At 45.8% G+C, this 23,401-nt stretch overlaps 1 long non-coding RNA gene across 1 annotated transcript; it reads right to left on the reverse strand.

Moving 5' to 3' along the window:
- Positions 1-16,227: 16,227 nt before the first annotated feature.
- LOC132396715 (uncharacterized) lies at positions 16,228-20,112 on the reverse strand. Its single transcript, XR_009513087.1, has 3 exons — positions 19,865-20,112; positions 18,718-18,773; positions 16,228-16,847 (listed from the first exon to the last, which is right to left on the reverse strand). It is a non-coding gene; the product is annotated as an uncharacterized LOC132396715 (long non-coding RNA).
- Positions 20,113-23,401: the final 3,289 nt, after the last annotated feature.

Below are 23,401 nucleotides of genomic sequence, written 5' to 3' on the forward strand. Positions count from 1 at the left end.
GCCAGTCCTCAAACTAATCCCATTGCCCCGTTCGTTCCCCACTATCCTGTGTCAGTCCCCAAACTAATTACTTGGGAAAGGGGAAACATGATGCTATGAAGCTGGATCGTCGGAATACAAATCAGGAACGGATGTAACCAGGAAATGCACAATGGGAATGTGGAGATAACTTTAGGCAGTACCTGTACGGGTTTCTGGATAGGTTTGTCCCATTGAGGCATGAAAGGATGGTAGGTTGAAGGAACTGTGGTTGACAAGAGATGTGGAACACCTAGTCAAGAGGAAGAACGAAGCTGATTTAAGGTTTGCGAAGCAAGTATCATACAGGAATGTAGAGAGTTACAGCGCAGCCAAGAAGGATTGAATGGAGTTGGGCAAGCTAGAAAGGGGTTGATTGGGACTTGGCGAGTCGGATTAAGGAAAGCCCTGATGTGCTCCAGATGTATGGAAAGAAAACGGTTGACTAGAATTTGGGTAGAGCTGGTCAGGTATAGAAAAGGAAACATATCTCTAGATTTGGGTGATGTAGGCTAGGTCCTAAATGAATCCCTGCAGGCAGGACGTAAAACCGAAAAAAAAAACACAAACAAGTTACTGTCACAGTCTCTTGGCGATAGCGTTTATTGGAGTTACAAAGTCATAGATTTGCTTGTGTCTATAAGTGGATACTGCGTCTGTTATTCAGTTTATTCAACATGTGTAGAATCAGTTGGATAATAGATTCCCGATGATCTTAGGAGAATGTCAAGCATTTGACCCTGTTGTAACTGATTTTGAATTTAAATAAGGGAATGGTGTACGATTGACAAAAGCCAAATCTCATTCACTATTATAAGATACAACAAAAGTGCTGCCTCAAGACATTTCGCAGCAATACTGTGATTTCAACTTTGCCATTTCTGAGAAAGCTAAAACTGGTTCAATTAGCATGTCTACTGATATGTTGAATTACATGCTTAGAAATGAAGAATTTGAAGAACTGACAACTGACGTCATTTCAAGCTTCCAGTACGAACATTATGAATTCAATCACAAGTAAATTCAGACATCGACCACGTGGATGATCTTATGATGATTAAGATGCAGCTTTCAGATGGATTAGAAATATATCTGGACAATGGATTTGTAACAAAGGTAGACGAGTAATGGTTTATGAAACGAAAAAGATTTGCATTATTGTATTGTATTTCATTGGACCCTTCAATTAATAAATAAAATCAAAAGTATGCGACTTTTAAATTGTGATTCCAAAGATTCATAGTATGCATATTACAAAAGAAGAGTAAAAAGTGCCACGCAGATTTCAGTCCGTATAAAAATGTTTTGTTCAGGGTAGTGATTCGTCCGTGCCAGTGATTAAAAAAAGAGAAATTTTGTTAGTCAATGAAGCAGTGTTAGATGATTGGAGGGTGGAAATATTATTCTATTGCTCACTAAACGGAGTCTGCATAACCCTCAGCATTATAGCTCAATGTGTCTTACTTCAGTCGTGGCTAAAGTATCGGAAAAGAATTACGAGAATTTAGAGAAGCATAATTTGATTAGGGGTCATCTGTATGGCTTTATAAGGGGTTAGGTCAACCCTCATGAGCCTGTTGGAGAATGTGACAAAGCATATTGATGATAGAGAAGTTGATACGGTAGAAATTGATTTTCGTAAGATGGTTGATAAGGTTCACCATGGTTGGCTCTTACAGATAATCAGACGACATGGTACCCAGAGAAAGTTGGCTAGTAGATATAGTATCAGTGTGTTCATGGAAGGCAGAGAGTAGTTATGCATGGAGAGTTTTCTCCATGGAGTTTGCTGACCAGTGACGTTCTGTAGAGATATGTTCTGCGAACCCAGTTTTTGTGATTTTTTTTATGACTTGGATGAGGAAGTGGAGGGTGGAATTAGTAAGTTTACAGATGACATGGTGGTTGGTGGAGATGTGTGCATTGTGTGGAAATTGTCAACAGGACATTTACAGGATGCAGAAGGTCAAGTTCAAGTTTAATTATCATTCAATCATACATCAATATCATCAAACCAAATAGCGTTCCTCTGGAGCCAAAGTGCAAAACAGAGTACCAAAAGCATATAGCACACTACAAAGAACATGTAGCACAAATTGTTGCAATAAAGCATACAGTCACAGAACATATAGCATAAGTCCAAGTGGTAGGACTGCAGGTTACACTGAAGCAGCAGTCGCTGTACAGTTTCACTGAGTGAACACTGGAACACCGCAGAGAATGAACACCAGGTGGCAGCACCAGTGAGCAGAGCAGGAGAACAACCAGACCAGCAAAGTTCCCCGGATGGCTGCACCCCGAGGCCCAGACCTAGCCTTCGCCAGAACTGAGGCAATGCAGTTCCCCTACTATCAGTTTGTTTTCCAATGATTCAGTGAACTTCACATGTAGTTCATGTGCAGTTACTAATCCAATTGGGTCTTACGATCCCAATAAAAATATTGAAAAATTACTCGCTCGATTTGTTGAATTGAGGATCATCTTGGTAGAAGAGTTCACAAGACCAGGCGACAACACAAGGTTATTGATTAAGATCCGCTCTGCTACTATCGAGAAACTCACTGATGGGACTAACATAATATAAATCAATATATCCCCAGAAAACTAGTGAATGAGATTCAAGCCCAAGGCCACAATGTCTCCTTGTGCAATTGGATCTTCAATTTCATCTCTTGCATATCCAGTCAGTTCTGATGGAAAACGGCATCTCCTCCACAATTCCCCTCTGTACAAGTTCACCATAGGCCTGTGTGTCTGATTTCTTGACTATTCACTTTACACTTGTGTCCGTGAGGCTAAGCACTATCATGGTAAAGTCCTCCTTACCATAAAGCACACCGACACAGTGTACTATCACAGAAAAGCAGAATCCATCAGTGACCACCACAATGAATCCTTCCCACTGTTGTGGAAATGAACATCAAGGCAGAAAACAGTGTTAATGACAGGATTGTTAGCAACCTAGAAGAATAATAGGGTCCACATCCAAAGAGCTCCCAAAGTTTCCATGCAAGTTGAGAGGGTGATTAAGAAGGCCTTCATTAGTCAGTGGCCTGAGTTCAAGAGCCGCGAGGTAACGTTGGAACTCTAAAGATCCTGGTTACACCACACTTGTAATATTGTGTTCATTTCGGGAGTCTCTGGTTCACCGGGATGCTGTCTGGATTACAGAGCATGTGTTATCAGGATTGGCTGAGCAAGCTGAGGCTTTTCGCTTTGAAGTGGACGATTAGAGTTGATATGATAGAGGTTTACAACGTGACAAAATACAATGAATAAGTGGATAACCAGGGACTTTTCTCCATGCGTGAGAAATAGCTGATATCAAGGGGCAGAATTGTAAGTTGTTGTCCATATACATTGGTGTGTGTGTGAAACACCCTGCCAAGGATTATGGCAACAGGCCAAAACATTGGGGACATTTAAGGGATTCTTAGATAAACCCACGTCTGATGGAAAATTCATGCAGGTGCGAAATTAGGTTGATTATGGAAATGGTCAGCACAAAATGGGGAGCAGAGGTGCCTGCACTGCTCTGCAATGTTCCATTAAATCAAAGCCAATGAATATATTGAGGGCAGATGTCCAGAAAGGCTAAGGAAGGGTGTGGAAACAAAACGGCTGTTGTCATGGTGGAAAATGCAATTTTACAATGTAAACTGGGAACTTCTTATGAGATACTCACAGAATGCTGGAGGATCTCAGCAGGCCAGGCAGAAACTCTGGGAAAGAGTCAAGAGCCGGTGTTTCAGGCCGAGATCTGCTCATTCACTGAAAGGCCCCTTGCCTGGCCAGACTCATTACCCAACACCAGATCCAGCCTCCGGATTTCGGATCCTTCCTGGATGTACTTACCAAGTTCTGTACCATCTAATCAACTTGGACTAAGAAATCCCAATGAAAGGTCTCGGCCCGAAACACCGACTGTTGACTCTTTCTGACAGGTACATCCCAGTCAGAAGCAAGGACAAGGCTGGCAAGGTAAGAGAACCGTGGGTGTCGAGTAACATCATGAATTCAGTCAAGAAGGAAAAAAAGTGAATTATTTACAGCTTCGGAAGCTAGAATCAAACAGCATTGTGGGGCAACAAGGCAGGCAGAAAAGAACTCGAGAAGGGAATTAGGAAAATTCCTTAGCAGGTTGAATTAATGAGAGTCCTCAGGCATTCTATACATAGATCAGTACCGAGAGGATAACTAGGGAGAAGGTGGGACCACTGAAGGATAAAAGGAGATGGGGCCATTTACCAGGATATGAAGGATGTGCTTGAGGCACTTAATAAGAACTTAACAGTTGTGTTTATCAAGGGGAAGGATGAGTGGGATGGGGAGATCAGTTTAACGTGCCACGGTTTTTGCAACAAAGGAGGAGGTATTGAGGTTTCTCTTCAGTAAGCTGGGTGTCCCCAGGACTTATACCCCATGTAATTGGGAAAGGCAAATTAAGACATTACATGGACCTTGACCTAACCGCAGACGAGGTCCTGGAGGACTGGAGGATAGCTCCATAATTCACGAGGACTATTCCAAGAAACTACAGACTGGTGAATTTGCATCAGTGATCGGGAATTTCCTAGGGATAAGATTTATGTCCATTTGGATAATTAATGCCTAATTAGAGAAAGTCAACACAGCTTTGTATGGGGTAAATTGTGTCTCATTAACCTGATTGACTTTTTTGACGAGCTGTCAAAGGTAATTAACAAAGGTAGATCTGTGGGTGTCATTTACATAATTTTCTGGAAAATATTTGACCAGTTCCCTCCTGAGTCTGACCTAGAAGAATAAGATGCCGGTGATCCCTGTTGAATTGACAGTTTGGATTCAGAACTGGCTTGCCCATATAGGAAACAGGCTGGTAGTCAAACAGGAATTCTTGATGGAGTTTTGTGATTACAGGATCTCTGCAGTTAGTGATGTGTGTGTGTGTGTGTGTGTGTGTGTGTGTGTGTGTGTGTGTGTGTGTGTGTGTGTGTGTGTGTGTGTGTGTGTGTGTATGTGTGTGTGTGTGTTTATGCGTATCTATCTATCTATCTATCTATCTATATATATATATAACGTGGACATAAATGCATATGGTTGGTTAATAAGCGTTCAGATGATAGAAATATCAGTGGTGCGAACAGCATAGATGACTGGCAAAGATATCCAGTCGATCATTTGTAGATATGGGCAGCGAAATGGCAGTTGGAGTTCAACCCAGCCAAATGTGAAGTGTTGCAAATCGGTAGGTCAAATGTATAGAGACAGTACACTGTTAAATGCAAAGCCCGTAAGTGTTCATGAGCTGAAAGATCTTGGGGTACAAGTTTATAGCTCCCGATTAATGACTATGCAGGATTACTGAATGGTTAAGAAGGCAAACAGCATGCTTGCCTTTGTTAGTTGAGGCTTTGATTTTAGAAGTCAGGACGTTACGTTGCAGCTTTACACATCTCTGGTTCCGCCATGTAGGGGTTATTGCATACAGTTCTGTTAATCCGATAATATATGGATGTCACGGATTTGGAGAGGGTGCAGAGGAGTTTTACCAGCATGTCTCCTGATTACAGGACATGTGCTATAATGAGGGTTTGAACAAAATGGTGTTGCTCTCTCAGAAGCAGCGCAGTACAGGGTAGCTGTGCTAGATGTATATGACATTAAAAGAGATACGGAGTAGACAATGTCTAATACCAGGGGCCACATATTTAATGTGAGAGGGGGGTAAGTTCAAAGGAGGTGTGAGGGGCGAGTGATTTTACGCAGAGACTGGTGAGCGGCTGGAGTGTGTGTCTGACATGGTGGTCGAGGCTAATACACTACCGTCTTTTCAGAGACACTTAGATAGGCACAGGAATGTGAGGAAAATTGAGGGATATGAACATTGTGTAGACAGAAGCGATTAGGTTAGATGGCTATTTGATTACTAGCCTAATTGGTTGGCCTGTTCTATGTTCTGTGTCTACATTCCATAACATTGATCAATCTATAATGTTTTAAAGTGTTTTTCAGTTCAGTGTGTTGCTTTACCATACTGAGCCCCAGAACTTCTTTCAGTATTTTGTCCAATGCTACCAACCCATTCCTCATTCCCACAAAGGATGTGCACATCACTCCCTGGGACTGAGAGCCTTTCCCCATCACCAGACTGAGGAAGAGCGGGGAATCCTCTGTCGGGGTTCCCTTCTCTGTGAGTTCTGTGATTTCCTGTAAACAATGAATGTGTTGAATGACAGACTGAGTGAAAGAGAATGGAGAAGACAATATCAACTCAGTGATGGGACGTCCCAGTGACTTTGAGAACAGGAACAGTCAACAGGTAACTTCTTCATCCATTCTGCAAATTTCTGGGTTCAATCAGTAGCAGCAAACACTGACGGGAAATTACAAATCAGAATATTATTAGTGTCACAGCAGCACAGAAACAGGCCCTTCGGCCCCTCTAGACCCCGCTGACACATTTTGTTTCTGCCTTGTCCCATCTACCAGAAGAATGGTCTGAAATATCCTTGTACTTATCTACATTTCCCTTAAATATTGAAATGGAACTCGTATCCACCCTTCCATAGTCCGCTTGTTCAGCACCCTCACCAACATCTGAGTGAAGAAGTTCCCCCTCAGGATCCCCAACAATATCTCCCCTTAACCTCTGACCTCTGTGGTGTGAAGGAGAAGATGGGGTGGAGAGTGGAGGTGGTTGGGGACAAGGAGGATGAGGGAGGACAATGGTAGGGAAAGGGAGGGGAAGCAAGTGGGGAGAGGGAAACAGAGGGGAGTGGTTATACTTACTATACTTCAAATAAAGTAATCATTTGATGGTATTTGCTGCAACGTTACTAACCATACCATATACACTCTCAACCACTATTGTCATAGACGACAAGTAGCAAAGTGCGTAACCCTGGGGAACACCACTTGGCACAGGCCTCGAGTCCAAGAAACAGCCTCTTACCATCACTGTCTGTGTCCTACCAAGAAAACCAACTGTACATCTGGTTAGCCAGCTATCCCTGAATCCCAGATGATCTAATTTTCCACAGCAACTGTCCATGCTGAGACTTATCAAAGGCCTCACTGATGTCCATATCAGCCATGATGCTGGGACAGAGATCTCAAAGATGAGAGGGCACAGATTTAAGCAGTGGTTTAGAGGGATCTGAGGAAGGGATTTGACATTCAGAGTGTAGTTGAAGCGGTGATGGAGGCAGGTCCCTTCACAACATTTACGAAGTGGATGAGCATTGAAACGGCTGAGATTCAGTCAGCTATGAACCAAGTGCTGATAAATGGGACCAGTGTAGACAGTGAATGGATGGTCAGAACAGGTATGGGCGGCCAAAGGCCTGTTTCCGTGCTGTGAGATCCAGTGCTCCGGACATGCTAAATTAACGAGGGTGGCAACACTAAACATTGATTTCAAAATTCCAGACCCCTCTCCAACCTGAAGTAAACTAGACTGCACCCCTTGTCACCACTGCGAATATCTGTTTTTGTGTCAAGGTAACAAACAGATTGGTCACTTCTGCTAAACAACTGGTAATTGATGAAGTTCCTGTATCTTCTTCCATTAATATTGCTTCCTTACAGCAAAACTAACTCTCTCACTGTGTCAGAATAAGTGATTAAATCCAGCCCCAAACACTGTGCTTTCACCCCAGCACATTGTAACTGGAAACATCTCACTGAGGGTCTGATGGAATCAAACCTCTTCCCTCTGCACATGTGATCACATCTACCTGATTCTGATGTTTTAAATACCTTCAAAATGGTTTTCTGATTCAGTCTGAAGGTGAAGGTACATTCAGCTTGTCGTCAGACCTGACAAACCATGTCTTCCCACAGCTGGTTCCACCTGTTGGTGTGTCCTCTTTCCTCCACCTCCAGGGAAGCTGCATCTTCACACAAACTCCTTACTGGAGAAGATTGCTTATCACCCTGAGGCAGGGAACCACATCACAGACGCTCTCCTGAAACTGTGTCTGACTTGTTCACGTCCAGCCTCAGTCTCCTCCTCAGTCACTGGTCTACTGGACAGTTCCTGTACTCCTTCACACCTGACCATGCTTCCCCAGTTAAAATTCTCTCTCTCCACAGTCCTATCGGAAGTTGTGGAAGGCAGGTTTCTTCACACAGAGCTCAGTGGGAGCCTGGAATGTGCACTTGTGTGCTGGCTGAGGTAGATAGATTTTGGACTTTTCAGGGACACTGGGATAGGCTCAGGAATGCATTTAAGACACTGTTTGGATAGATTTTTGCATAACGGGGGAATTAAGGGTTTTGCGGAAAAGGCAGGTAAGTGGAGATGAGTCCATGGTCAGATCAGCCGTGATTGTATTGAATGGCGGATCAGGCTCGACAGACCAGATGACCGACTTCTGCTCCTATTTCTTATCTTCTTATCTACAGATACTGGACATGTGAAACACAGGCAGAAACTGTGGCTGAAGTTCGACACATAAACAGGTAAAGCTAAACAATATAGTGATCTTGTCCGATTAGACAATTTGTCGAGTTCTATTTGGACAGATGGTCCCAGACAAGTTGACTTTACCCACTTGCGTGTGTGAGGAAACACAGCTAAAACAATCAATGAATCTGAAAGTTAATGCAATACATGGACATGGTGTGTAGAGAGAGATGGGGAGAGGGAGAGAGAGGGGCAGAGGGAGGGAGGGGAGAGGGAGGGGCAGAGGGAGAGAGGGAGAGTGGGAGAGAATGAGGGGAGAGAGCAAGAGAGAGACAGAGAGAGTTAGAGAGAGAGAGTGAGAGAGAGTGAGAGTGAGAGAGAGTGAGAGTGAGAGAGAGTGAGAGAGAGAGCAAGAGACAGTGAGAGAGAGAGTGAGAGAGAGCGAGTGAGAGTGGGAGAGAGATTGGGTGAGTGAGAGAGAGAGAGAGAGCAAGAGAGAGTGAGAGAGAGTGGGAGAGAGAGAGCGAGAGAGATTGAGAGAGAGAGTGGGAGAGAGAGAGGGGGGGGAGAGAGAGAGAGAGAGAGAGAGAGAGAGAGAGAGAGAGAGAGAGAGAGAGAGAGAGAGAGAGAGAGAGAGAGAGAGAGAGAGATCAGAGAGATCAGTATTTCCGAGTTGACGTCAGTCGGAGACGGTAGGCTGAAGAAGTACCAAGTAGCGAAAGGATTCTTTCAGAGCAGCAGAAAGACACTCGCTCCAAGGCTCAAAAACCGAAGGAACTGGCAGACAGAGAAGCGACCAGTGAAGGTATTTTTCAGAACAACAGGGACTTTTTTTTTGAAAGTCGTGAACAAGACGAATTGGTGGACTGAGCGAGAATGAGGAACCTCAGACCCCTCGCCTTCTGCTTCCTCGGTTACTGTGAGTGAGACAGATAGAATGAATTTCCCGACCACACTCCCCCTCTGATTGATTGTGTTTCAGCTCCCTCACCCCCGGCTTCCCTCCTTACTCCACAGTCCGGTCATCGATTCCGCCTCTCCCTTCCTCCTCATACATCACCATCCTCTCACACCTCAGCACACCCTCTACTCTCCAGCCTCGCTCCTCCATACTCTCTCATCCGCTTCTTACGTCCCTCCGTCTTCCCTCTCTCAACCTTACACTCCCACTCTCCATCACCTCCCCGCTCACACCCCCACCAGCACTTCCTCTCACTCTCATTCTCCACTATTTGCTCTCATTCCCCACCCCCATCCCCCTTTCCGACCACTGTCCGGCACTGAATCTCTTTCCGTGTTCATTCCAGCACACCACCCCCGCTACTTCAACGGCTGATTGTTACAGACACACTATTGTCTGCCAGTAAAATAGACTTAGTGTTTGGTCCGGAGACTGGAACTTACAGGCCTTTAGAGCTGGGTGAAGAAGATGCAGAAAAAGAGAGAGAGACTGGACTGTAGAGAGAGAAAGACACAAAGTGGGATCAAAGAGAGAGAGAATGGGCTGCAGAGAGAGACAGTGGGATCAAAGAGAGACAACGGGTTGTAGAGAGAGGGACAGCGGGATCAAAGAGAGAGAGGGACAGCGGAATCAGAGAGAGAGAATGGGCTGCAGAGAGAGACACAGTGGGATCAAAGAGAAAGAATGGGCTGTAAAGAGAGGGGCAGCGGGATCAAAGAGAGAGAGAGGGACACAACGGGATCAAAGAGAGAGAGAATGGGCTGTAGAGAGAGGGAAACAGCGGGATCAAAGAGGGAGAATGGGCTGCAGACAGAGACAGTGGATTCAAAGAGAGAGAATGGGCTGTAGAGAGAGACAGCGGGATCAAAGAGAGAGAATGGGCTGTAGGGAAAGGGACAGCGGGATCAAAGAGAGAGAATGGGCTGTAGAGAGACACACAGCGGGATCAGAGAGAGAGAATGGGCTGTAGAGAGACAGCGGGATCAAAGAGAGAGAATGGGCTGTAGAGAGAGGGACATAGCGGGATCAAAGAGAGAGCTAGACAGACTTGGTGCACTCTGTGAGAGAGGGAATAGGGCAGAGAAATCGGAAGGGAGAGAGAACCTGGGGGAAAGAATGATCCCGAGGGTGAGAGACTGGACGATATGGGAGTGGAGAGGCACGGGGAGAGAGACGGGGGCGAGAAAGACTGGGACAGAAAGAGACAGTGGAGAGAGGGGATGAGAGGGAGATGGGCTGGGAACTTGAGAGGACAAAGACAGGGCATGGACGGCAAAAATGATGGAGAGAGAGTAAGGAGAGGGAAATACAGTAAGAGAGAGTACGAGGTAGGGAGCATTGGGGGCAAGAGAAATATTCAGAGAAGTGAACTGGGAGCAATGAAAATTTGGGGAATGAGAGCGGTACAGGGGTTAACTGGAGTGGGGAATGAGAGTGGGACTGGGGGAGGAAAGAGATATTGTGGGGAAAGAGAAATTGGGGCAGAGAAGGATGTGCTTGGGAACGATGAGAGAGGGGGAGCTGGGGAGTGTGAGGTAGAAAGAATGGGGACGAGAGATAGAGAGAGAAAAGGGATTGGGGTTAAGAGAAGGTCTGAGGGGTTGAAAGAGAGGGACTGTGGAAGCAGACAAGACTGTAGGGTGGGAGAGAGTGACAGACGGAGGAGATACACTGATGAAGAGAGAGCCGGGAAGGGAGAGGGAGAGAGATGGTTGAGAAAAACAGGTTGGGGGAGGAAACCGGGTGAGTCGCAGGCGATAGAATGGCTGGCAGGACACACTGAGAGGGACTGCGGACCGAGAGCCAGTAGAGAAATATAGGGTTAGAGAGGGTAGGAGAGGAGAGAGACAGTGAGGAGACGCTATAGAGCCAGACTGTGGAGAGAGAAATAGAGAGGGGGGGAGAGAGAGGATGGGGAGCGAGAGGGGAGAGAGAGGGGGAGGGGGAGGAGGGCAGAGAGGGGGGGGAGAGAGAGAGATTGAGTTATAAATATATATATACATATATATGGAGATAGACCGTGGAGAGAGGGAGACTGCGGAGAGAGAGACTGAAGTAATGAATGGAGAGGTGGGGAGAAGGAAAGTCAGAGAGAAACGCGGTGAGAGACTGGTGTTGCAGAGTGAGATTTGGATGACTCGAGGGGGGTGCGAAGAAAGACCAGGGAGAGAGGGGAGGGGTCCTTTAACGGGGAGATGGGCAAGGGTGAGGAGAGAGATTTGGGGTAGGAAAAGTGATTTGGAATGAGCTGAGAAATAAGAGAAGGGAAGAGTGATTGGGGTTGGAGAGAGACAGAGTGAAGACAGATACCAGGAAGGTAGTGAGCCAAGGAGAGAGACAGGGAAAACACACACAAAATGCTGGAGGAACTCAGCAGGCTCGGTCTCAGCCCAAAATGTCAACAGGACATTTTTCCACAGATGCTGCCTGGCCTGCTAAATTCCTCCGGTATTTTCTCTTTTTCCACATTGTCGCAATCATTCTGCTCGTACACGTTTCTCCCCTGTACCTCGCCGTCTCTATCCCTCCCTTGCTCTCCTGCTCTCCTCCCCTCCTCCGACATGACCCTCATTCCCTCTCTCTTCTTCTCTCCACAGATATTTCCCTTCCTGCCCTCTGCGACCGTCCCCTGCGATTCTCAGACAAGATGGTCCCCTTGGGACGGGTTCCAGGCTGCCAGCTGGAGGCCGGGGTTCACGGGGTGGATGCAGACGGGGATATAGCCAACCTCCTGTCCCGTCTGGAGTCTGAGTTGGAGTCACAGCCAGAGCTCAGTGCAGCCTGGAACCGGGCGGGACTCGAGCTCGGTGACAGTTCAGGAGGGAGCGGCCCTTCCATTAGCGAGGAGCTGGCCCGGACTGTAATGGCCTATACCCTCGAGTACCCTCCTCCACCCGCCACTCCCTTTTACCTCATCTTCAATAGAGTGACCCGCCTGTGCCTAGCCTCCAGTCTCGAGACCCAAACCACCCCAAACTCCTGTGTGGCCTTTCGGACTTACCGCAGCCTTCTGTCCCAGGCACTAAAGGAGCTGAGGGGACGGGAGGATGTGGACCATACTGGGACAGTGTACAGAGGGGCCTCACTACCCTTCCGGGCCAAACGGGGGCAAACGATCGAGTTTGGAGCGTTCACCTCGGCCTCTGCTTCCCGGGAAGTGGCGGAGGCTTTTACCGGAGGGGTTGGGACCATGTTCCACATCCGGACAGCCAGAGGGGCCCCGGTGGGCTCTCTCTCCCCTTTCCCCGGTGAGAGGGAGGTGCTGATACCCCCTTGTGAATCGTTCCAGGTCGATAAGGTCCATCACTCAAAGGGACCGTGGGGAAGGGAGGGGAGGGTGGAGATCTTCCTCACCTCGGTGGAGCTGCTCGGTGGAAACTCCAGTGGCAGGGAGGGTGGGAGCCCCGCAGCCCTGGTACTGGTGGGGTTGTCAGTGCTCCTTGGGTCGGGGATTCCATGGTCTTGAGGTCAAAGGAAGTGTCGGGTGAGAGTGTGAGAATGCGGTTTAGGTCCTTGAGTGGGAGCTGACCGATGGAGAGAGGGACATCGTCTTAATTTAGCTCGATAGGTCACTTTAACCATTTACGGAATAACACAAGCCGAAGACTTCTGCAAAATACAATAAAAGTAATATCTGATTCATTCTGCTCCAGCAGCCTCCCTTCATAAATGGGGAACTCACACTAAGTTCCTTCACCCCTTCATTAACAAAGTCATCCTGTTGCCCCACGATGTCCCTCAGGCTGTTGTTAGTCCCAAATTAATCCCACTGTCCTGCGCTCTCCTCACAGACTCGTGCCAATCCCCAAACTAACCACACTGACTCGCGCTCTCACACAGTCCGCTGTGTAATTAATTGTGCAAAGCAGATATCTGATGCGATCAGTCTTGAAACTCAAAGCGTAAATCGGGAACGGATGTGCTCTGGGAAATGCACGATGGGGATGTGGAGGTATTTTAGGGAGCACTTGCAGGGAATTCTGGATAGCTTTGGCTCATTGAGGCAGGGAAAGGATGGTAGGGTAAAGGAACCACGGTTGGCAGGCAACGTGAGGCATCTCGTCAAGAGGAAGAAATCAGCTGAGTGTTGTGGAGAGTGACTAGGCAGCCAGGGACGAACTGAAGAATACATTAGGAGAATTAGAAAGGGCCTCAAAAAACTTAACTAGGGTTAAGGAAATCCCCAAGGCATTTGAGATGACTGTGGAGAGGAGGATGACTCGTGTGAAGTCCAGTCAGGGATAGAAGATGAATCATGCACTGGAGTCGGGGGAATTAGGGCAGGTCCTCAATGAAGATTGTAGTTCAGTATTCACCAGTGAGAGGGATCTTCAGTTTGTGAGGACAGTGTTAAATGGGCTAATGGTTCCATGCAACATGTGGAGGTCAAGAGAGATGTGATCGACCTTTTGAAAGACGCAACGATTGACAAGTCCTCTTTTATGCTCAGGTTACTGGAGGAAGCAAGGGAAGAGATTGGTGCACACTTAGCAATATTTGCCTTATCAATAGCCACAGAAGTATTGGCTGAAGATTCGAGCGTGCAAAATATTATTTTTTTGTTCAAGGAATGGAGAAGGGGTAACTCTGAAAATCATATTCCAGTGAGTCATTATTCAGTGGTGGTGAACTGTTGGAGAAGATTCTTAGAGACAGGATGTATGGGAATTTGGAGAAGCAGAACCTGATTGGGAATGGTCAGTATGACTTTGTGAGGCCTCAGCAGTTTGGTAGAATTCTGTAACAAAACACATTGATAAAGGTAGAGAAGGTGATATGGTATAAATAGACTTCAGTGAGGAATTTGATACAATTAACCATGGTAAGCTTTTTCAATAGGCATGGTTTCCATGGATATCTGTCCTGGGATCTCCATCTTTGGTGATTTTTATAAGTGATTTGGATAAGAAAATGGAAGGGTGGCCTAGTGTGCTTGCAATGATATGGAGGTTGATGGGAGTATTAGATGGTGGTGAAGGCTGTCATAGGTTACAACAGGATATTGACAGGATGCAGGACCGAGCTGAGTAGTGGCAAATGGAGTTCAACCTCAAAGTGATTCACTTGGGAAGGACGAAATTGAAGGCAGAGTACGGGGTTATTGCCAGGATTGTTGCTTGTGAACAGCTAATTCAGGGCCAATCCACATCCTACATGTGGAAGGTTTAAAGGCCATCTGACCAGAGCACAGGACGGGTATGTTCCAGTCACAAGGGAGGACAAGGATGGCAAGGTAAGGGAACTGTGCATGTCAAGAGAAAGAATGAATGTCATCAAGAAAGAAAAGGATGAGTACGTAAAGCTCAGAAACCTCAAATCAAACAGAACCCTGGAGGAATATATTTTTCAAAAAGCAGCAGGAAATGACAAAAAAAAGGGAATTAGGCAAGCCAGAAGGGGCGGGGAAAAGTCCTTGGCAAGTAGGATTAATAACAACCCCATGGCATCCTATACACACATCAGGAGCAAGAGGATAAGTAGGGAAAGGGTAGGACCACTCAAGGATAAAGGGAGGGACATTTGCTTAGATGTGAAGAATGTGGGTGAGATCCTTAATGAGTACCATTCATCAGTATTTACCAAGACAGATGTCGAAAATGGGGAGATTAATGTTGAGGGTACTAATATGCTGAATATTTGTAAATAAAAATATCATTGCATCCCTTAATAACATTGAGGTGAATAGGTACCAGGTTATTAAGAAAGTGAAGAGATTGCTGAATATCTTTATGTCTGCCCCAGCCACAGGCAAGGTCCTAAAGGACTTAAGTTGATTTAGTTTTCAAAGGAACCAGGGTTAAACCTGGAAACTACTGAGCAGTGGGTCTCACATTAATGTCTAGGAAGTTACTGGAGGGAATTCAATGAGATGGGATTTATGAGCACTTGGAAAACCATGACCTAATTAGGAGAGACAGCTTGGCTGTGTGTGGAGCGAGACATGTCTTATAAACTCGTTTGAAAATGTTGATAATATGACAAGGATGACTGATGAAGGTAGAGCTATGGATGTTGTTTAAGTGCATTTTACAAAGGCCTTTCAACAACAACTCCTATGGATGAGAGGGAACATGCTATGAGTGGCTGGCCAAACTTGCATTGTCTTCTCGGGAGCATCAGTGGCTGAGGGTAGATCTAGTAGAGGTTGATAAGGTTATCAGAGACATAGACAGAGTTAATACACAATATCTCTTTCCGGGTGTAGCAATGTCTCATACCAGAGACCGTGCTTCTAATGTGAGAGGGGCTAAGCTCAAAGGAGATATGCAAGGCAAGTTCTTTTACGCAGAGATTGGTGGATCATTCCAATACATGCCTGGGGTAGTGTTAGAGATGGATGCAATGGATAATTTTCAGAAACTCTGAGATAGGCACATGAACGTGAGGGAAATGGATAGATATGGGCATTATGCAGGCATCAGGAAATAGTTAGTTGGCCATTTGGTGAGTAATTTATTTGATTCTCATACCGTGGTGGACTGTTCGATGTTCACGCTCTATAACATTGTTATGTCTCCAGTGTTTCAATGTGATTTTCAATTCAGTGTGTTGCTTTACCATACCAAGATCCAGAACTTCTTTCAGTATTTTGACCAATGTTGCCAACTCATTCCACGTTTCCACAAGGGATTCCCACATTACTCCCTGGGACTGGGAGAGTTTCCCCATCATCAGGCTATAGGAAGAGCGGGGAACCCTCTATTGGGGTTCCATTCTCTGTGAGTTCTGTGATTTTCTGTCAATAGTAGACTTGATGAGTGACAGACTGAAACTTGAAACTCCATTTTATTTCACTCAAAGTACATTTATTATCAAAGATTGTATAAATTACACAACCTTGAGATTTGTTCTGCTTACAGGCAGCCGCAAAGGAAGAAGCCCAAAAGACCCAAATTAAAAAAATAATAAAATAAAGACCAACACCCTACGCACAGAGAAAGAGGCAGAAACACAACTCAGGCAAACAAAAGAGGTGAGCAAAAACATTCCAAAACAAATCCAGACATTAAGTCTGAATCCAGGAGCAGCCTGGTCGGCACAAAGCCTCAGTATGAGTCTGTCATATTGGGGGTACGGAGCAGGCACCCAGGGCAGTCTTCATAGCTTCAGCACCATGGAGAGAGCAGTGAACATAGTGGGAGAGAGTAAGCAATGTCCTTCTAGTCCATTGCCCTAGAGTTTAAATTGCCCAAACAGCATATAATACCTTGCGCTAGCTCCCAGGTTGTGCTGCAACAAAACACACCAGGCCTCGATCATGCCGCCCAGCATCTCACTTCAGGCCCAGAGTTCATGGCCCTCGATTTCTCTAGTGGCTTGACACCAGAGCCAACCTGCCTCACACCTTGGCCAGTTCTACAGGCATTGGAACACCTCTGCCTCAGCCTCTACTCTCCAAATGGCTGTGTTGATTCAGCGACGTACCAGCACGGTTCATCTTCAAATTCACTTCACCTTCGCTCACCTCTTCATTGCCTGCTGTGATAATTTAACACAATTTACTTAAGAAAGGGTGTTATCAGTAATTTCTTTAGTTGAATTTCTTACATTTCGAACTACCAATCGCCTGTTGCATGTGCTTGGTGGTGCCATCTTAAACCGGAGAAGCCAATACCTGCTCAGTGATGGGACGTCCCAGTGACTTTGATCACAGGAACAGTCACTGGGCAGTCTCTTCACCCATTCAGTAAATTTCTGGAGTTCAGTTATCAGCAGCAAAGCACTGACTGAAAATTACAGACCAGAATATTATTAGAGTCATGGAGCACAAGGCCCTTCAGCCATTTAGTCCATGCTGACCTGCTTACTCTGCATATTCCCATCTACCTGCACCATGGCCCACATACACCTCCCTCCATTCAAATTTCTCTCAAATCTTGACATTGAACTCCCATCCACCAGTTACCGTAGGCAGCTTGTTCCACATTCTCCACAAACTCGGAGTGAAGAAGACCCCCCTTCAAAAATAATTCACCTCTCAACTTTAACCTATGAGCTCTGGGGCATGAAAGAGAATATGGGATGGAGAGAGAAGATGGGTGGGGAGGGGGAACATGCATGAGGGTGGAGACGATGGTATGGGGATGGTGAGACCACGTGGGGAGAGAGAAAAACAGAGTTTTATACTTACTATCGTTCAAAAAGAAGTAATTGTTTGAACTTACTTGCTGCAAAGTTACAAACCATACCCTGTACAGTATCAAATTAATAATATTATTGAAATAAATCAAATTATGGATATAGATGACAAGTAGCAATAGACATAACCCTATGGAACACCACTATGCTCAGGCCCTGAATCCAAGAAGCAGCCTCCCACCATCTCTCTCTGCTTCGTACCATCAAGCTAACTGAGCATTTGGTTAGCCAGCTCTCCCTGGATCTCATGTGCTCCAATTTCCTACAGCAATAGTTCAAGCTGAACCATATCAAAGGCCTCATGGATGATCAAATATGGCACATTCCTGGCACAAAGATCAGAGTGCACAGATTTAAGGTCAAAGAGATTTAGAGGGATTTGAGAAAGATATCCGGAACACACTGCCCAAGGCGGTGGTAGAGGCAGTTCCCTTCACAACATTTACGAAGTGGATGAGCGTTGAAACTGCTGAGATACAGTCGGCTGTGAACCGATTGCTGATAAATGGGACCTGTGTAGACAGTGAGTGGATGGTCAGAACAGGTATGGGCGGCCAAAGGCCTGTTTCCGTGCTGTGTGACCCACCACTCCGGACATGCTAAATTAACGATGGTGGCACCATAAGACATTGATTTCAAAACTCTAAGCCCCTCTCCAACCTGAAATAAACCAGACTGCACCCCTTTGTCACCACTGTAAATATCTGTTTTTGTCAAGGTAACATACAGATTGGTCATTTCTATGAAACAATTGGCAATTGATGAAGTTACTGTATCTTCTTTCATTAATGTTGTTTCCTTACAGCTAAACTAACCCTCTCACTGTGTCTGAATTAGTGATTAAATCCGGCCCCAAACACTGTGCTTTCATCCCTGCACATTGTGACTGGAACCATCTCATTGAGGGTCTGATGGAGACACAACCCCTGTCCTCTGCACATGTGATCACATCTCCCCTGCTTCTGACATTTCAAATACATTCAGAATTGTTTTCTGATTTGGATTGAAGGCGAAGGTACATTCAGCTCGTCGCCAGACCTGACAAACCATGTCTTCTCTCAGCTGGTTGAACCTGTTGCTGCATCCTCTTTCCTCCACCACCAGGGAAGCTGCACCTCCACCAAACTCCTCACTTGAGAAGATCGTTACATCTGTGACACAGGAAATCATATTCCTGTCACTCTGCTGTTACCGTGTCTGACCTGCTCACCTCCGGGTATCCTCCTGACTCACTCTCCTCAGCAAGGCTGTTTCCTCAGTCACCGTCTGTGAGAACAGAAAAAAAACAACTAAAACGATCTATTAGACAGCTCCTGTACCCCTTCACCCGGACCATGTTTCCCCAGTTAAAACTCTCTCTCCTCAGCACCTTCTCCATCCCTTATCCCATTGTCAACTCTAGATATGCCACCAGATCTGAACACATTGTCAGGATATTTATATTTAACAAGTCTGTACAAACCCAGGAAATGCTGCAGCTATAGAGGGCCCTAGTCAGACCTCACTTGGAGTACTGTGCTCAGTTCTGGTTGCCTCACTACAGGAAGGATGTGGAAACTATACAAAGTGTGCAGAGGAGACTTAAAAGGATGTTGCCTGGATTGGGGAGCATGCCTTATGACAATAAGTTCAGTGAACTCAGCCTTTACTCCTTGGAGCGACGGAGGATAAGAGGTGACCTGATAGAAGTGTATAAGATGATAAGAAGCGTTGACCATGTGGATAGTCAGAGGCTTTTTCCCAGGGCTGAAATGGTTGCCACAAGAGGGCACAAGTTTAAGATGCTGGGAGTAGGTACAGAGGAGATGTCAGGGGTATGTTTTTCACTCAGAGAATGGTGAGTGCGTGGAATGAACTACCGGCAAAGTTGGTGGAGGCGGATACGATAGGGTTTTCTAAGTGACTTTTAGATAGGTACATGGAGCTTAGAAAAATAGAGGGCTATTGGTGACCCTAGTAATTTCTAAGGTAGGGATGTGTTCAGCACAACTTTGTGGGCCGAAGGGCCTGTATTGTGCTGTAGGTTTTCTATGTTTGTAAACCCGTGTCCTTCTCTTATGCAGAGGTTACTGACTCCCACTTCCCCTTCCCAATCTGCACTCTCAGATTATGACGGCGATAGCTGCTCCCAGACTCTAACAAACACAATGATTGCAAGATTAGACAGTAATAATTATGAAGAGATAATTGTTGCCTCCAGAAAAGACACACGTGCTGTCTGATCCAATGGACAAAATACTCCTTTGTTGCAACCGGGACCAATTCTCCACGGGTCACGCAAAGTCCAATAAACCATCCCCCTTTCTCTCAACAGACTCCCTCCCCCGGCTACGGTCCCACACCCTGCCCACACTCACCTCACTCCCACACGTCCTCACAGAAACGGATCCCCATCACCTCAAACTCCCTCCCTGCTTGTGGAATCACATCATCACAAATACGGTAACTGATCCCAATATCTGCAGGGTCTGCGGGACCGGAAAGCCAGAGGCCTCCAGCCGTCCGGTAGAGTTCAGTCTGCGCCCTTTCCAATTGCAACCCTGTCGCAATTTACACAAACTCCATATCAATCACTGCTCAAGGCCGCCCGGACATGAGAACCACGGGTATCACCTGCGGCGGGCACAGCGCCTGCACTTAGCAGCATGGTGTCGCAGCGCTGCCAATGGTCGGAGGTCGCCATATCACAAACGGTGGCTGGAGGTCCCCGCAGCGCCGCCCTGGCTGGAGGCGCCCACAGCGCTGTCGGTGGTCGGAGGTCAGAGGTTTCGGTAGTCAGGCCGTTTCACCGATACGCCTGATCTCTCCAGATCGATCTCGTCCAGCCGCCTCAGGGAGCACTTTATTGACCAACAAACATAATTCCTCTCAGCGTTCAGCTGTCTAAAGGAGACCCTGTCCTTTAGAGAAAGGTTTACTTCAACAATGTCAGACAGTTTAGTTTACCAGGAGACAGGGACTGGCGGTCTTCTGTTGACGAATCTTTGTGTGTAGCGGCTGCTGACCACTTCTGTTTTACATTTGAATTCAGGGTGAAACCCGATATTAAAATTTGTTTTACAATTGAAATTATAAGAAACATTCATTAAGCTGATTTTAATTATTAGCGCTGACGTCACACACGCGCAGACACGGTCCATCGGCTGAGCTCACGATCAACTGACCTCTCATACCCTCACCCGCAATCAACGAAGGATATCGGATCGACGCTACTCACATTGGTGCGCAGCGATGTCAATCACTGGTTACACCCAATAGCAGAGGCGGACCAGTCGACACGCCGTTACCCCTTCTGACCCCGCTTACCATTCCCGCCCCACATTCCCCATCACGGCGGAGCAAAGCTCAAAGTAAGCGTACCACTTTTTGATTTATTTCCATTTTCCTCCGAGGGAAGTTGGGGCGTTTGTGAATTAGACCGATGTTGGTCCCGGTGGGGTCAGGAGGGGCTCATCTGTGGAAATGTCTGAACCCACGGTGGTGGCAAGTAGGGGGATTCACCATATTGGGGAACAAACACCGGCAGACTGTTGACCTGCAAGCGGGGCCAATGGTCTGGGGAAATGAAGAGATAGGAGTGCTGTTGAATGGGGGTGGGCAAGAATGGACCGGCCCTGGTCTTATTGAATGACAGAATGGTCCTGAAGGCCGAGTGGCCTGCTCTTGTTCCTTTTGTCTGTGTGTTTAAAGAGAAGGAATAACCAGATCCTTCCCGGGAATGCAGGATGTCCCAGTGGGTGTTGTAGGGACCAAGGCTTGGCGCCTATTTGGGTCAAATGCGTCAACTATTTGGCTAAGGGACCAAATTCAACATTTCTAAGTCTGTTATTCACGCAAATTGAATTATTGAAAATGACACAAAACCTATACCTATATTTGAATAATGTCACAAAGTTTATATTTGTAATGTATTGTTAATGATATGAAACTTCTATATAGCAAATTTCTATATAGAAATTTCTATTTCTATATAGCAAATGACATAAAACATATGTCTAAATTGTTAATGACACAGAATTGTATAGTTTCTGCTCCGTGTGTTATCTGAAAGTACTCGCCTGTGATGCTGCTACTGAGAATGTGGAGAGGGTGAGGGGTACGTGTAGAGGGGGGACGAAGGGTAAGTGTAGCAAAGTATATGTACAGGACTAGGGACCGAGTATATAATTGGGGAAGTGTAGGAGGACAGGGAACAGGTAACTAAAATAGAGTAACAGACAGATGTGGCAACCACAAAGAAAAGGAACCTTCCTTACCGCAAGACAATGTGTCTGGCGAAGTATCTGAGCCATATACCTATTTCGAGTGTTTTGCTTGCGTCTGTACCTATTCCAAGTATTTGGCTTGTGTCTATACTTATTCCGAGTATTTCGCATGCTTAGCTATGCAATAGCCAATCAACAGATGAATTTGAATCGGTAACCATATTTGTGAATGTAGTGCCCCGCTTTTGGGTATAAGTATGACCTCTGTGAACCGACAGATTCGGAGTTGGCTACTGTACGCCTGGAGTGTGTGTGGTTGCAAACTTTCTGCTGAATAAAAACCGTTTCAGAGGTTAATTTGTGTCTCTGGTGTTTTTTCCTCAACTGAGCAGGTTAACACTACAAGTCAGTGTTTCTCTGTACTTGTACTGTCCCGTACTCTCGCACTTGGCAATAAATTCAACAGGACCTGAGAGAACTCAGTGAGATTTGAGTCCTATTGTTCATCTTGGCACTTTGGTAGGTCAGATGTAAAGAGACTGTTAAATGCAAGACCCTGAACAGTGTTGATAATCTGAGGGATCTTGGAGTCCAGTTTATTCGCTTCCTGAAAGTGGCTACACACATTGACAGGGTGGTTGAGGAGGCAAATGCCATGCATGTGCTTTATGAGTCGAGGCATTGAGTTGAAATGAAAGGAAGTTATATTTCAACTTTACAAAACCTGAGTTGGGCCACATCAGGAGTATTTCGTACAGTTCTGGTCGCCCCATTCCAGATGCAATGTGGAGACTTTGGAGAGGGTGCAGAAGAGGTTTCCCAGGATATTGCCTGGATTAGAGGGCATAAGCCATAAGGAAAGGTTGAACAAATTTGGGTTTCTGTGGAGCGGTGCAGGCTTGGGTGAGACATGATTGATTGAGGTTTATAAGATTATGAGTGGCAGAGATAGAGTAGACAGCCAGTATATTTTTCCAGGGTTGAAATGTTTACTTTCATGATTTATGGTGAGAGAGGGTAATAACAAAATACATGTGAGGGACAAGTTCTTTTCCACAGAGAGTGGTGGGTCGCTGGAGTGTGCTGCCTGTTGAGGTGGTAGAGTCAAATGCATTTGGGGACTTTTAAGAGATGTTTATGCAGCGACATGAATGTGCGGAAAATGGAAAAAGATGGATATTGTGTATGCAGAAGGGATTAGTTTCATTGGCTATTTGATTACCAATTTAATTGGTTATGGACCAAATTTTGGGCCGAAGGGCCTGTTCCTGAGCTTTCCTATGCCGTGTTCCGTGCTCTTTGTCAAGTAGCTTTGGGATAATGGAGATAAAAGGAGTGTGGGAGTAGCAGGTCAGCTGTAGCCGAAGTGCAGCCAATGTTTCCGGGTGTGTGACCCTAATTTCTGCTAGAATTAAGCCTTTTCCATTTATCCGGGCTTCCGTAGCAATTGTACACTTCAGTACAGCCTCCATCTATAAGTTCCAAAGCAGCAGCACAGACTGACTAATATCTGCACACAATTCACATAGGGAATCGGTTTATTGTTCTTTTGTTTTAATTTTCACTGTTTATTTAATTTAAATAATTTACCTTATCCAAATTGTGTTTCAGCTATTATTGTGTATTACATTATACCTCTGCTGTAAATAAAACAAATTTCATGAATTTTCCGGTGATATTAAACCTGAT

This window comes from Hypanus sabinus, chromosome 1 (genome assembly GCF_030144855.1).
Source record: "Hypanus sabinus isolate sHypSab1 chromosome 1, sHypSab1.hap1, whole genome shotgun sequence".
In the NCBI taxonomy this organism is placed as follows: Eukaryota; Metazoa; Chordata; class Chondrichthyes; order Myliobatiformes; family Dasyatidae; genus Hypanus; species Hypanus sabinus.